Raw genomic sequence first — 15,439 nt, 5'->3', positions numbered from 1 at the left:
GCTGAAGCAGGAGGATCACTTGAGCCCAGGAGTTTGAAGTTCCAATGAGCTATGATTGTGCCACTGTACTCCAGCCTGGGTGACAGACTGAGATCCTGTCTCAAAAAAAAATGATTTTAAAGCTCTTTCAAATTATTGGCTTTACACATTATAATAGCTCCATGGCAAGTAACAATCTAGAAATCTTTGGGAATGTAAATTTAGGTTTGCCTGACTAATAATTGCATATTGTGATGAAATGGATAATTGAAGGATTGACAGTATAAAAGAAAAAGAACCAGATAAGGCCAGGTGTGGTGGCTCACACCTGTAATCCCAACACTTTGGGAGGCTGAGGTGGGCAAATTATGAGGTCAGGAGCTTGAGACCAGCCTGACCAACATGGTAAAACCCCATCTTTACTAAAAATACAAAAATTAGCCCGGTGTGGTAGCGCATGCCTGTAATCCCAGCTACTCAGGAGACTGAGGCTGGAGAATCGCTTGAAATCGAGAGGCGGAGGTTAAAGTGAGCAGAGATTGTGCCACTGCATTCCAGCCTGGGTGACAGAGCGAGACTCCATCTCAAAAAAAAAAAAAAAAAAAAAAAAAGAACCAGATAAATGTTTATAAAGTTACACACTCAGATCAAATAGATCAAAATCTTGATCTCGGAGCAATCATATGATATCTTTGTCCAGCATAAAAAATTTGCTTTGTCTGCCATGCAGGGGCCAAAAGGAGAAAGTCAAAATAAAAACAAAGCAAAGCCTTCTAACATGTTTCCCTGTCCACATTGACTAGTCAGACACACCAGACGGCAAAAGATAGATTATTACTAAAAATATAAGGCCAGCCAGGCGTGGTGGCTCACACCTATAATCCCAGCATTTTGGAAGGCTGAGGCGGGCAGATCACTTGAGGTCAGGAGTTCAAGACCAGCCTGGCCAATATGGTGAAACCCTATCTCTACTAAAAATACAAAAAAAAAAAAAAAAAAGAAATTAGCTGGGTGTGGTGGTGCATGCCTGTAATCCCAGCTACTTGGGAGGCTGAGGCATGAAAGTTGCTTGAACCCAGGAAGCAGAGGCTGCAGTGAACTGAGATCACACCACTGCACTCCAGCCTGGGCAACCAAGCAAGTTTCTGTCTCCAAACAAAATAATACAAAGCTACTTAGAGATTTTGTTTTTCTTACACAATTTGGCCAGTCCTATCTAAAATATAAACATTGAAAATTTAAAACTAAACTTATACGAAACTAAGAAAAAGAAAAAAAAGGTGAAGGAGTTTTTTAAAAATCAAACTGCTATGGAAACTGCTTTACCGAACATTTTGGTCCACAGCCTTCATTAGATTACTTTTTTAGGGAAAATACAGTCTAGTTGTATAAATAGGTCCCAGTTTTGTCTGAAATTTTGTCATATATTGAATACAAGTATGTTTTATTTATTTTTTATTTTTATTTTTTTTGAGACAGAGTTTTGCTCTTGTTGCCCAGGCTGGAGTGCAATGGCATGATCTCAGCTCACCGCAACCTCTGCCTCCCGGGTTCAAGCGATTCTGCTGCCTCAGCCTCCTGAGTAGCTGGGATTACAGGCATGCGCCACCACACCTGGCTAATTTTGTATTTTCAGTAGAGACAGGGTGTCTCCATGTTGATCAGCCTGGTCTTGAACTCTCAACTTCAGGTGATCCACCTCGGCCTCCCAAAGTGCTGGTATTACAGGCGTGAGCCACCGTGCCCGGCAATCCAAGTATGTTTTATAAACTGGTGAGTTTGTATTACTATATCATGAATAAAATTGTAAAATGAAAGCTGTAATATCTTCATGTGTGTGTGTTTAGGTATGTTTGTGCATATGTACATGTATTATGTTGTGTCTGCATGATCAAATCTGCTGTAGTTGGCCAGAAATCATTAAGAAATTCTTTTCTGGTTGGGCTGAATGCAGTGGCTCATGCCTGTAATCCCAGCACTTTGGGAGGCTGAGGCGGGCAGATCACCTGAGGTCAGGAGTTCAAGACTGGCCTAGCCAACATGGCGAAACCCCGTCTCTACTAAAAATAAAAAAAAATTAGCTGGGCATGGTGGCACATGCCTATAATCCCAGCTAACTAGGGAGGCTGAGGTGGGAGAATCGCTTGAACCCGGGAGGTGGAGGTTGCAGTTAGCCAAGATTACGCCACTGTACTCTAACCTGGGCAAAAGAGTGAGACTCCATCTCAAAAAAAAAAAGAAAAAAAGAAATTATTTTCAGATTGGCTTATATAACTGAGTGCTCATACAAAATATGTGGTAATTAAAGTGCCTTTTAGTTCATATGACTTAAGTAAATTGTTAATAAGATGGTTTTAAAACTATTGGTAAAATAAAAATACAGATGTCTTTAGAAGTGTCCACATACATTTTTCCCAGGGTTTCCTTGTGAGACAGTTTTATATTTGTCTGTACTAGATGTTTTAAGATGTCTGGGTTTGACACAGAAGTTATGTAACTATAAACCCAGCATAAACCAGAATTATGTTGTGTAACTCTTTGATATGTAAAACTAATTTAATATTGCTCATAATGAAAACAGATTTATGAGTCATGGACAAAATACCTACATGTTTATCTTTAAAGTTCTGACTTAGGTGAACACCTGATATTCACAGGCTATAAAAATGGTTAATAGCGGCCGGGCGTGGTGGCTCACACCTGTAATCCCAGCACTTTGGGAGGCCGAGGCGGGCAGATCACGAGGTCAGGAGAGCGAGACCATCCTGTCTAACACAGTGAAACCCTGTCTCTACTAAAAATACAAAAAATCAGCCAGGTGCAGTGGTGGGTGCCTGTAGTCCCAGCTACTTAGGAGGCTGAGGCAGGAGAATGGCATGAACCCGGGAGGCGGAGTTTGCAGTGAGCCGAGATTGCCCCACTGCACTCCAGCCTGGGTGATAGAGCCAGACTCTGTCTCAAAAAAAAAAAAAAAATGGTTAATAGCAAAATAATTTGAAAGGGTTCTAGGCTCTGTCTATTATGTCAGTTTTTATAAGTAATCGAGATAAATTATTAAATTGTGTAAATGTAAATGGTGTAAATATTTATAAAGAAACTTTTCATTTAATTTGAAATCTTTGTGTTAAATTAAGTAATAGATACTCATTAAATGTCTGGGTCATTTCCAAATAAGATTTTTAAAAAACTGAAACAGGCCAGGCGTGGTGGCTCACGCCTGTAATCCCAGTACTTTGGGAGGCTGAGGCAGGTGGATCACAAGGTCAGGAGTTCAAGACTAGCCTGGCCAAGATGGCGAAACCCCATCTCTAGTAAAAATACAAAAAATTAGCCTGGTACAGTGACAGGCGCCTGTAATCCCAGCTAGTTGGGAGGCTAAGGCAGGAGAATCACTTGAACCCAGGAGTTGAAGGTTGCAGTGAGCCAAGATCACGCCACTGCACTCCAGCCTGGGCAACAGAGTGAGACTCTGTCTCAAAAAAAAAAAAAAAAAAAAAAAAAACCTGAAACAAATTGCTGAATATAAGTTTATTTGTTGTTTCTTAAATTTTATACAAAGACTAAATATACTTGGGTCTATTAATACACACAAAGTGTGTGTTTTTTGTAAGAAAAAATTATAAGAAAGACATAAAAATCTGTTCTTTATTGAATAAGAAGAATACATTTGTCTAATTTGGAGGTTATTTTAAAATTATTTCAAAATATAACTTTAGGAAGGAAATAGAAATAAGACAGAAAGAAACCAGTAAGTAGGAAAGAGAGAAAGTAAGTTATGTGCCACATGCAGTGACTTACACTTGTAATCCCAGCACTTTGGGAGGCTGAGGTAGGAGGATCACTTGAGGCCAGGAGTTTGAGACCAGCCTGTGCAATATAGCAAGACCTCGTCTCCACAAAAAACTAAAAAAATTTAGCTGGGTATGGTGGCGTGTATCTGTAGTCCCAGCTACTCTGGAGGCTGAGGGTGGGAGGATCATGTGAGCCTAGGAGTTTTAGGCTGCAGTGAGCTATGAATGTGCCACTGCACTCCAGCCTAGGCAGCAGAGCAAAACCCTGTCTCAAGAAAAGAAAGATGGCTGGGCACAGTGGCTCATGCCTGTAATCCCAGCATTTTGGGAGGCTGAGGCAGGTGGATCATTTGAGGTCAGGAGTTCAAAACCAGCCTGGCCAACATGGTGAAACCCCGTCTCTACTAAAAATACAAAAATTTAGCCAGGCTTGGTGGTGGGTGCCTGTAATCCCAGCTACTCAAGAGGCTGAGGCAAGAGAATCGCTTGAGCCCAGGAGGTGGAGGTTGCAATGAGCAGAGATCGTGCCACTGCATTCTAGCCTGGGAGACAGAGCAAGACCCCATCTCAAAAAAAAAAGAAAAAGAAAAAGAAAAGAACAGAAGAAAAAGTAAGGTGTATTTTTGGTAAGGTTAAAAACAAAAGAGAATAAATTGGTATGAGAAAGAATCTTATGTGGTAAATTACTTATTTTTATTTATTTATTTATTTATTTTTTGAAAGACAGGGTCTTGCCATGTTGATCTTGCACTCCTGGCTTCAAGCAGTCCACCAACCTTGGCCTCCCAAAGTGTTAGGATTACGGGGGTGACCCACCGTGCCTGGCCTTTATGTGGTAAATTTTTGCCCCACTAGTTGTTTAAGAGGAAGTATAGGACAAAGCAGAAAGTCTGAGCATGTTGTCAATGGTATGAGTAAGTCATGAAAAAGGTTTGTGGAGAAGAACTTTATGAAAGGAGTTGTGTGTGTGATTCAGTTGGCTATAATTAGAGGGGAATTATTTGTAAGTGTTTCTAAAGCGTTTCTATGTTATAAGTGATCTTTGATATTAAAAATACACTAATGCGGCTGGGCGCGGTGGCTCATGCCTGTAATCCTAGCATTTTGGGAGGCTGAGGAGGGCAGATCAAGAGGACAAGAGATCAAGACCATCCTGGCCAACATGGTGAAACCCCATCTCTATAAAAAATACAGAAATTAGCTGGGCATGGTGGCGTGTGCCTGTAGTCCCAGCTACTCAGGAGGCTGAGGCAGGAGAATTGCTTGAACCCAGGAGGTGGAGGTTGCAGTGAGCTGAGATCGTGCCACTGCACTCCAGCCTGGTGACAGAGTGAGACTCCATCTCGGGAAAAAAAAAAAAAAAACATAAATGCAAAATTAAAGTGTGGTTTCTTATGCCAGAACAACAAGGTTTTTTTTTTTTTTTTTTTTTTTTGAGACAGAGTCTCACTCAGTCGCCCAGGCTAGAGTGCAGTGGCGCGATCTCGGCTCACTGCAAGCTGCTCCTCCCGGGTTCACGCCATTCTCCTGCCTCAGCCTCCTGAGTAGCTGGGACTACAGGCGCCTGCCATTACGCCCAGCTAATTTTTTTGTATTTTTCGTAGAGACGGGATTTCACTGTGTTAGTCAGGATGGTCTCGATCTCCTGACCTCGTGAACCACCCATCTTGGCCTCCCAAAGTGCTGGGATTACAGGCGTGAGCCACCACGCCCGGCCACAACAAGGTTTTCTTTTTTAATTTTTTATTTTTCGAGAAAGGCTCTCACTCAGTCATCCAGGCTGGAGTTCAGTGGCCTGATCACAGCTTACTGCAGCCTCAGCCTCCCAGGCTCAAGTGATCCTCCCACCTCAGCCTCCCTAGTAGCTGGAACCGTAGGCATGCACCACCACACTGAGATAATTGTTAAATTTTTTATAGTGATGGGGTCTCACCATGTTGCCCAGGCTAGTCGATTTTCTTGAAATATTGATTTGCTCTTAGTAAAATTGCAAGAGGTTTTGATGTTTAAATCTGAAATCTCCTTTATAACCACCATCTTCTAAATTGCAGTTTATATTGCTGCCATATTTTGTCCTGAGATTCATTTAATTTCCATAGTTTTAGGTTAGAAATTCTGTCTTTTTTATTCAGAGTGGTAATTTCATTTCTTTAGGTAGAGTTTTCTGCTAGAAGTTTCTCAGATTCATATCTCAGAAGTTGAACTTTGGCGGTGTCTCACTGCACACGATTTGCAGGGCATGTATCATTGTCTTCAACTCTCCTTTCCCCTCTTGAAAAGGCATATCTTTTGGCTCATCTAGGATATTAACTTTTTCAGCTTTTTAGTAAGCTCTTGTGACTTTTTCCAGTTCTAACTCTGCTGTTACTGCCTGCTGCTGAAATGACTCTCTTTAAGACCTAGAAAAGCAATGTTTTCCTCTAGTATAACTTGATGTTGTACTCTTAGCTTTTCTTTTCTTTTTTTTGCTTTGAGACAGGGTCTTGCTCTGTTGCCAGGTTGGAGTGCAGTGGCACAATCGCAGTTCACCGAAGCCTCAACCTCTCAGGCTCAAATGATCCTCCAACTTCAGCCTCCCAAGTAGGTGGGACTATAGGCAATGCCACATGCCCAGCTTACTTTTTTATTTTTTGTAGAGATGGGATATCTCTATGTTGCCCAGACTAGTCTCAAACTCCTGGCCTCAAATGATCCTCCCACCTTGGCCTCCCAAAGTACTGGGGTTACAGGCATGAGCCGTTGCACCCAACCAAAAGGTTCTACCTTTTCTTCGTGTGTCTGAATTGTTTCATATAACCAGGAAACTTCACATGCTTTTACTTTTTCTAAGAGCCATGTATTCCCCTGCTAAATGGTCATGTGCACCTGTAATCTCAGCTACTCAGGAGACTGAGGCAGGAGAATCGTTTGAACCTGGGAGGCGGAGGTTGTGGTGAGCCAAGATCATGCCCCTGCACTCCAGTCTGGGCAACAGAACAAGACTCCATCTCAGAAACAACAACAACAACAACAACAACTTTTGTTACTTATTAAATTTTTGTGGATATAGAAACTCGGAATAACAGCTGACCCAACACTTTGAGATGACAGCAAAAAACTACACAACAGATAAAATTGAACTTCATAATGGAGTCCAGGCAGACTTAGCCTGAGAGCTGGTCCCTTCCAAACTCCCTTTTGTGCAAAGGTGTTTAAAAGAGTTTTGACAATGACTCCTACTTGCCATTCACTTTCTCCATCGTGGGATGAGACCAGCAACCTGGGACAAGTCTATTCCCAGCACCAAAGGACACCAAAACCCAACTACAGGGTGATTGACTAGTGATACTTTTGGAGAAAAATCTTGATCAAAAGGGGGAATGTTTTGCTTGTGGGAACTAACAATAAAGTATAATAAAGATACAAAAAAAAGAAAAAAAACAAAAGAGGGAATGTGAAAGAATCAAAATGGAGTCACTTGTGTTAAAAAGGAAAAAAATAAAGCCTAAAAATAGAGTGAGGGTAGGCTGTGAAGAGAAGCTTCTCATTTATATGTCTGATAACAAAAGCTGTCACAAAAGACTACAAAAAAACAGCCTTGCACAAAGGCCATTTTAGCCTTACACGAAAAATACTTCTGTGCAGACATCCACACAGCAACTGCCTGTCCAACCTCACCCTTGTTATTGGCCTCACCCTTGTTATTGATCTTTGTAGCCAAGGATAATAATTTCAAAATCATTATGTAATCCCCCTCATCTCTCCTTTAAAATCTTTTGTCTTCATTTTTACCTCCCTGGGTACACACACACAGTTTACTGTGGCATGCATATTCCCATTGCAATGCTGTATTCCCAAATAAATATATATTTTTTGTTTTTGAGAGCCTCCCTCTGTTCTTTAGAATGACAAACTCAACAAAAATAAATAATAAAACATGTTCCTCTGTGCTGTGTTATATTCATAACTTTGGGCTTTCATTCATCATATGTCTTAGTCTATCATCTTTTTTTTAGATGCCAGGATCTATTTTTGTCATCACCAGCCAGGAAGATACAAGGCCTCTTCCAAGATGAAGACGAAACTATTGACAGATATTTTTTCAAGACCAAATTTTCCCTAAGAGCCCTGTCATAGATTGTTCCCTCGGCAGGATGCAGCCTCCTTCAGAGAGTGAAGAACACACCAAAAGATCCTCTGCTAAATGAATCATAAGCCACATGAGGCAGGCTGGAATACAGTTACCAATCTGCTTTAATCCTCCTACTTAGATGGCCTGAAGCCGCCTGAACTGAAAGTTGGATGAAGCTCGGCTTTGAGTTTCATTGCGGGGCATTGTGTGGCCTAGGTCCTTAGCCAATGCCTGCCAAATATTAGCTTGAGTCGCAATAAGGAGAAAAGGTCCAAATTCTCCCCTTGGCTAATGATTTATTCATCAAACCAACATGTCTCAAACCTGTAATTCTAGTTTTGTTTTCTGAAAAGATGTCATTCTATTTGAAAGAGAAATAGCTGTAGGGAAGGAGAATAAGAACTTTCATGGAACACACAGCATGTGTTGCGCACTCAGCATGTAAAGTCACTTGGCCCTTACTACAGCCCTGGGGAGGTGAGCAGTGGCTCTGCTTCACAGACAATCACCCTGACACTCCAGGAAATCGGTTGTCACCCAACACCCTCTAACTAGTGAAGGATGGAATCCGATTTGAACTCAGGTGTGCTTTTTTTCTCCAGGAAGCATACTTTTCTTTGCCATCCTCAGCGATGAGAGTAACAGAGACAGAAAGATAAGAGAAAAGGAGTTGACTGCTCACTTACGAGGCTGTTGCTGGACTTTTTAGGACAGTTACTGGAAGATTCTAGTGTGTCTTCTGAATTGCTGACCATAATTCATTCTCTTCCCTCTTTTGCGTGGTTTGTTATTTGATCCCAAGACTGTGCTATAAGTTTTGGGTTGATAAAAGAGAGCTAAGAGTCCATGAAGCGCTCACACCTCCCATTGAATACCTGATTCCTACGACGCCTGCTTCAAACATAATGGAGAAAATATTTGCAAGAAAGTTGCATGCAATGATTAAACTGCATTCCAAATATAATTTTCCTCTTGTGCCAGAGATTAATTCACATGGACTCAAAAGAGCCTTGGGGACAGGTTTTTGGAAAACCAGACCCCGGCATTCCGGATGCTAAAATGCTGTCAGTCATACTAAGAGTGCTTAGGTCTCCTGTCTCCTCAGCCCTCTGGAAAGAGCCCCAGGGTTATTCGAGTTGGGATCAAATAAAGGGGGTCATTATGACAAAAAGTGGGTGACACCCCCATTCCTCACCAAGAGAACTTTCTTAGCCTTCCCATACACCTTCTTCAGTAAAAAACTCCCTTCAACTTAGATTTCAATGTGAAGATTTTGGTTCCACCTTGACTGAATACTGGAATAGTTTTTGTTGCAGACTGGGAGCCAACAGTTTACCTTCAGAGTGAGAATATGTATGGGTTCCTTAAAAACATGCAGTATGGCCGGGCACCATGGCTCATGCCTGTAATCCCAGGAATTTGAGAGGCCAAGGTGGGCGGATCACTTGAGGTCAGAAGCTGGAGACCAGACTGGCCAACATGGTGAAACCTGGTTTCTATTAAAAATACAAAAATTAGCCCGGTGCAGTGGCAGGTGCCTGTAATCCCAGCTACCCAGGGGGCTGAGGCAGAAGAATAACTTGAACCCGGGAGGCAGAGGTTGCAGTGAGCTGAGATCACGCCACTACACTCCAGCCTGGGCAACAGAGCAAGACTCCGTCTCAAAAAAAAAAAAAAAAAAATAGCAACATACAAAAATGCCTTTGGGATTCAGCGTAATCTTCAGGTTATAAAAGCAACTGCAATGATGATGGGGGCTTTTTTCACCACAGCCTAGGATGCCTTTGAGAAAACCGACAAATCTGAAAACATGATAAAGATAACATCTCTCTGTAAGTTGTTATTTCTTCCTCTTTATTATTTGGGTCAAATAATTTTTGCATTTCATTTCAATTCCTTTCACTTTGTGAAGAAAAATAGTCATTCCAAGAAACCAACTCTAAGTCATTCCATTCTAACCAATATATTATTTTCATATAATGAATTCTCTTCTCAATGTTGTTTTTCCTGAAGGAATGAAGTAATTTTATTTGCTGTTGAGGTTATGGTCAAATACTTCCAAGTGACATGTTTCTTCCTCAAAATATGCATTTTTTTTTATCTACCTGATTGTAACACTTAAAATATTATGCATCAAGCAGCGTCCCATCTAAAATAAGATTTGATATTTTATTGCTAAAAGTGATCTTATCAATATCCCTCCAGGAATCACGCATGCTATTGACAATACACACAAACATGAATTGATTTTTTTTTTTTTTTTGAGATGGAGTTTCACTCTTGTTGCCCAGGCTGGAGTGCAGTGGTGCCATCTCGGCTCATCGCAACCTCCAACCTCCCGGGTTCAAGCAATTTTTCTGCCTCAGCCTCCTGAGTAGCTGGGATTAAGGCATGCGACACCACACCCGGCTAATTTTGTATTTTTAGTAGAGACGGGTTTCTTCATGTTGGTCAAGCTGGTCTCAAACTCCCAGGACCTCAGGTGATCCGCCCGCCTCGGCCTCCCAAAGTGCTGGGATTACAGGCGTGAGCCACCATGCCCGGCTGAATTGATTTTTTTAATTAGAATTTTATGAGGCTTATTTTCAGATTAGGAAAGAGATGTGGTCAATTAAAGATTTCATTCCATTTTTATTGCAAATGAGAATGAAAAAGGAACAACTATTTCCACTGGATTCTACTTGAAGGAATTCAAAGTTCACTACTGGCAGTTTCACATTTGGCAAAGGTGTGAGGTGTTTCCGCAGAGGTGTTCACCTACTCGAACTGCAAAGGCCTAGCTGTTTGAGTGGGCAGTGCTGGCCTGGGGCAAAGTGATGATCTGTCCCCATGACTGTTGAGTCTCAGGGCTGGGGTTCTGTCAGAAACTCATGCTAAAAATGACTTTTCCTCATAAGATTCTAAGTTGAGAAGATGTGTCATCCAATATAAATGATGACTAAGGCCACTCTCAGCTGTGACAGTGCACAACTCTAATAGTGTGAGCCAGCTCCCAGAGCCTTGGGGCTCTTCTTGACATTTCCTTCCATGAAGAACTCCGCACACATGCATTTACCACGCAGTGTTCTTCACACGTGACCTGCCACAATCTTCCATACAGCTTGTAACTCTTTGTTGTTATTGTTTTGGGGGTTATTTTTGTTTTTATTTTTTAATCAAGCATGATTGTTTTGTTGTTGTTGTTGGTTTTGTTTTTTTGTTTTGTTTTGTTTTGTTTTGTTTTTTAGACAGGGTCTTACTCTGTTGCCCAGGCTGCAGTGAAGTGGCATGATCTTGGCTCACTGCAACATCTGCCTCCCAGGCTCAGGTGATCCTCCTGCTGCAGCCACCTGAGTAGCTGGGATAACAGGCATGTGCCACCACACCTAGCTAATTTTTGTACTTTTGGTAAAGACGGGGTTTCACCATGTTGACCAGGCTAGTCTTGAACTCCTGACCTCAAGGGATCCACCTACCTTGGCCTCCCAAAGTGCTGGGATTACAGGTATGAGCCACCGTGCCGGCCTTTTTGGTTTTTTTTTAGACAGGGTCTCATTCCCATCACCCAGGCTGGAGTGTGGTGGTATGACCACAGCTCACTGCAGCCCCGACTTCCTGGAATCAGGTGATCCTCCCATCTCAGCCTTCCAAGTAGCTGGGACTAAAGGTATGTGCCACCATGCCCAGCTCATTTTTGTATTTTTTGTAGAGACAGGGTTTCACCATGTTGGCCAGGCTGATCTCAAACTCCTGGGCTCAAGTGACCTCAGCCTCCCAAAGTGCTGGGATTATAGGCGTGAACCACTGTGCCAGGCCTGTATATAACTTCATTTTTGGCAGGTACCTTCATCTCACTAGGCCCTAATTTCCTCCTCTGAAAATGAGGGAAATGATGTATAACTTGTTAAAACCTCTTCTTCCATCCCTGTTATATTCAAAACATTCAGAGAAAGAGAACGTTAAAAATCAATGCCTCCAAAGAAACTCTAACCTTTTTTTTCATTGAGGGCAAAGGTGTGCCTGGCAATCATTTATTGTTTGCCTCAGGATTTTGTGAACTTTCTTTAAACATACACCTACCATATGATCCAGCCATTCTACTCCTATTTACTCAATAAAAATAAAAATAAAAATTCACATCCACACTCAGACTCACACATGAGTCTTTATTCCTAATAGCCCCTGGAAACAACCCAAATACCCTCCAAGGGGTAAATGGATAAATAAAACATAGTACATCTATACAATGGGTTACTATTTAGCAATAAAAAGAAACACATGTTGGTACAAGCAACATGAACAGATCTCATTATGCTGAGTGGAAGAAGCCAGACACAAAAGGACATACTGTTTGATTCTATTTATTTAAAATTCTAGAGATTCAAACCGATCTATATAGTGACAAAAAGCAGGTCTGTGGTTGCCTGTAGCAGGGGATAGAAGACAGGACTGCAGAAGAGCCCAGGAATCTTTTGGTGGCAATGGCAGTATTGTGATCTTGGTGGTGATGGTAGTTTCATGGTATATACAACTGTCCAGACTCATCCAGTTGTATGCTTTAAGTCAGTACAACTTGTTTGTAACTTATGTCTCAATAAAGTTACTAGGGGGATCTTTTTTGTAAGCTGCTGACTGTTGAATCTGGGGCTAGGAGAAAGGTGTCATGGGCAGCCGAGAAGTGTGGAACCGCGTCATCCAAAAAGCATTGATGAACCTCTGCTTGACAAGTCAGTGGTTTTTGTTTTGTTTTGTTTTGTTTTTTTGAGACGGAGTCTCGCTCTGTCGCCCAGGCTGGAGGGCAGTGGCGCGATCTCGGCTCACTGCAAGCTCTGCCTCCCGGGTTCACATCATTCTGCCTCAGCCTCCTGAGTAGCTGGCACTACAGGCGCCCGCCGCCACGCCTGGCTAATTGTGTTTTTGTATTTTTAGTAGAGACGGGGTTTCACCATGTTAGCCAGGATGGTCTCAATCTCCTGACCTTGTGATCTGCCCGCCTCGGACTCCCAAAGTGCTGGGATTACGGGCGTGAGCCACCGCGCCCAACCTGAGCCAGTGTTTAAGAGTCATGTGAAACATTGTGGAAAGCCTTTTGGTCTCTGGGAAGCCTATGTGGATTGGTAGAAAAAGAGTTTATCTTATGGTTTTGGGTAAAGCCCCTGAGCAGAGAACTAGCTGGGGACTGAACAGGGTCTTGGGCTTGTGAAGCCCTTCTCTTTCTCCAGTCCCCTGTGCACCCCTGAGCGCCAGCTGCCGATGGCAGGCAGCCTCTGGGTTTAGCAAGCCAGGCCCCTAGAGACCTATTTCTTCCTGCACCCTGCCCTGCAGTGGTGTGGCTTCCTCGGGGGTAGATTCCATTTTACTTCTTCAATGCCATATTCAGAAACTAGAAGGCTGGAGAGCGTGTTCTTGTTTTATTGCCCACTGGATTAACCTAGTTCAGTTGGAGTGGCTCAAAGAATCATAGGTTGTGGTTTTTGGAAGAAACCTCAGAGAGTCTACTGTCCAACCTCCTCATGTCCTGAAGGAGGAAACTGAGGCCCCGAGAAGCTAAGTGACTGGCCTCAGGGCACACAGCACGAAAAGCCACTGCTCTCCAGGAGTTGCCCCTTCACCACGCTCTCTCCACAACAGGCTGAAAAAGTGCAACTCAAAATCTTTCACTGTCGAAACCCAGATCCTAAACCTAAGCTGCTTTAGCTTGCTGCATTTGTGCAAAACAGAAGCTGGAAAATGACAGGCTTCTAGCTGAGAGAAAGACACCGAAGTCTTGGATGTGCTGCGAGGACGCGTGAGGGTCAAGCTTAGCATGTGAGTGAATGAGAGGCATTTATGATTATTGCGGAACTTGGCAGCAGTTATAAAAGCCTGCTCCACGGTGGAAGTGACCATGTTAAATTTCCATTCTTATTTGCATTTGCAAAAATAGAATAAAATTATTTCTTGGGTGGAAACATTTGCTGAGACTGAGCGGTGCTTCTCACTCATTGCTGCTCCTTTTACTTTTCATAGACTTTTTTTTCCCATGATGGCTGTTGAAATAGGAGATACTTTATATAGAGAGAACATTCACCACAGCACATTCTGGGTTGACGTTGAATCAGATTTTTCCAGCGCCAGGGAGTAAACTAGGCCTTTCTGGAAACTGTACTAACACTCAGTCCAACACGGCTTGAATTTTCAAACTGCGGTTTGGCGGGCTGTCTTAGTGGTGTTCCTAACCCTTTCCTCTCAGCCCGGCTCTATAATACCTGGGCAGGAGCGCCGAGTTCCTAGGGCAGAGACACGCCCCGGCGGGTCACAATGTTCTCTCCCAGTGAAAGCACACAGCGAGCGCGTCCTGCCGGCGCTGGTCCAGGGGAGGCAGAAATGACAGTTGTATAAGTGAGCAGTGGGCTCCGCCCTGGGGTTGACCTACTGTGCTGGTAACGTGTTTTGCTCTTCACAGAGATTTCACGGAAATCAGTTGCAGAGTTTGGCAGAAGACTTCAGGTTGTAAGAGAGTCAACCCCCATACAAGAGCGGCACCCTCTGGGGGGACTACTAGGTTCCTGAGGGACAGCACTTCCCCAGGTGCTGCAGGGCTGAGGCCACACCCTCTTCCCAGTGGATCCCTCTTTGCTTTCTATGCCACATTGTCCTCTCCTGATGTCCCTGCTGTGTTGTAGCTGCAGCAGATACCTCTTGCGATTCAGCCATGGTGGGTGCCTTGCATGGGTCTCACACAGGTGTCCAAAACTTCCCACCTTACTGAGCACGGTGAGGGCAGAGCCTGGCCTTTGCAGCTTGTCTCTATCACCTAGTGTTGTAGATGTGTGTACCCTGCCATATTGTGGGGGATGAATGAATCCTGCTGAATGATTAAATTACCTGTTGAGCAAATGGATAATAAAGTTACTGACCTGGCCAGGTGCAGTGGCTCACGCCTGTAATCCCAGCACTTTGGGAGGCTGAGGCGGGTGGATCACGAGGTCAGGAGTTCGAGACCAGCCTGTCCTATATGGTGAAACCCCACCTTTACTAAAAACACAAAAATCAGCCAGGTGTGGTGGTGCGTGTCCTGTAATCCCCGTTACTCAGGAAGCTGAGGCAGGAGAATCACTTGACCCCAGGAGGCAGAGGTTGCAATGAGGCGAGATTGTACCACTGCACTCCAACCTGGGCAACAGAGCAAGACTCTATCTCAAAAAATAAAATAAACAAAAATTGCTAACCTTGAACGTGAACTATTCAGGACACTGCACTAGTGATGCAAGAAACTACTGAATGTACAGTGGGAAAAGAAATGAAACATTTTCTAGAAAACTAGTACCAGAATAGATCTATGGTTATTTTCATATGTACTGTGTAATTATGGAGAACTGAGGCAGTTACTTGGGGGAAAAAAAGTCATATCCTCCCTCATCTCTTATAATCCCTTGAATTTAAATCTTCCCCATCGTTGAGGTCAAAGGTGCTTAGGCACCAGAATTCTGAATTGGACATTTTCTTTTCCATTTTCTTTTTCTTTTCTTCTTTCTTTTTTTAGAGACAGGGTCTGTCACCCAGGCTGGAGTGCAGTGGCATGATCATAGTTCACTGC

Source organism: Pongo pygmaeus, chromosome 4, assembly GCF_028885625.2.
Source record: "Pongo pygmaeus isolate AG05252 chromosome 4, NHGRI_mPonPyg2-v2.0_pri, whole genome shotgun sequence".
NCBI lineage: Eukaryota > Metazoa > Chordata > Mammalia > Primates > Hominidae > Pongo > Pongo pygmaeus.
The sequence above is the reverse complement of the archived record's forward strand: the minus strand, read 5'-3'. Positions refer to the sequence as shown.